The sequence below is a fragment of the Myotis brandtii genome, unplaced genomic scaffold (assembly GCF_000412655.1).
Source record: "Myotis brandtii unplaced genomic scaffold, ASM41265v1 scaffold230, whole genome shotgun sequence".
In the NCBI taxonomy this organism is placed as follows: domain Eukaryota; kingdom Metazoa; phylum Chordata; class Mammalia; order Chiroptera; family Vespertilionidae; genus Myotis; species Myotis brandtii.
This window is the reverse complement of record NW_005358650.1, coordinates 7,771,190-7,771,783: the sequence shown is the minus strand read 5'-3', so window position 1 is coordinate 7,771,783 and position 594 is coordinate 7,771,190. Positions and strand designations below refer to the sequence as shown.

At 66.7% G+C, this 594-nt stretch overlaps 1 long non-coding RNA gene across 2 annotated transcripts in view; it reads right to left on the bottom strand.

Moving 5' to 3' along the window:
* Positions 1 to 588, bottom strand: part of LOC102245912 — a 113,312-nt gene extending 112,724 nt beyond the window's left edge. For both annotated transcript variants that reach the window (XR_001362174.1, XR_313600.2), the window contains exon 1: positions 212 to 588. This is a non-coding gene — a long non-coding RNA (uncharacterized LOC102245912). The remainder of the gene's footprint in view (positions 1 to 211) is intronic.
* Positions 589 to 594: the final 6 nt, after the last annotated feature.

Here is a 594-nt window from a genome sequence, read left to right as displayed (position 1 = left end):
CACCCCCGCCCACCGCATTCCCAGCCCGGGGGCCTGGAGGCAAGTCCTTCGACTGCCCGGTTCTCTGAACCTCCCGGGGAAGCAGCCCTCCGCCGCGGCGCAGGGCATTCTCGAAGGGAGAGCTTGAACTTGGCCCTACACGGTCCTCCGAGATGAGCTCGGGGCTCCCCAGACTGAAGCCACACTGCGCGACGAGCTGACCTCTACTCACCGGTCTCGGTAGGAACCCGCCGCCCTTTCCGACCGTCTTTGGGCTTCTCGGTGCCGGCGGATTGGGGAAGGGACGATCCTGGCCACTGCCCCTGCAATGTTGCTGGGACGTTGTGGGTGCCCCTTGACACAAAGGAACAGCCTAGCGCTCCCCGTCAGCGGACCGGACTTGGAGTTGCGGGGTGGGATCGGAGCTGGAAGTGCGCACCCTCTGGGGACCCCGCAGGCTCGGGGGAGGTCGGTGCGTCGCGGCCGCGCTCGGGTGGTGCACGGGTGGAGGGGTCTTTAGAGCTTCTAGAGCTTCCAAGTCCGGGGAGGGCCTCGAGCTCTCGTCCCTCCCTTATCTTGCCCCTTGCCCCCATTGCCAGGAGACTTCTGTCGTCC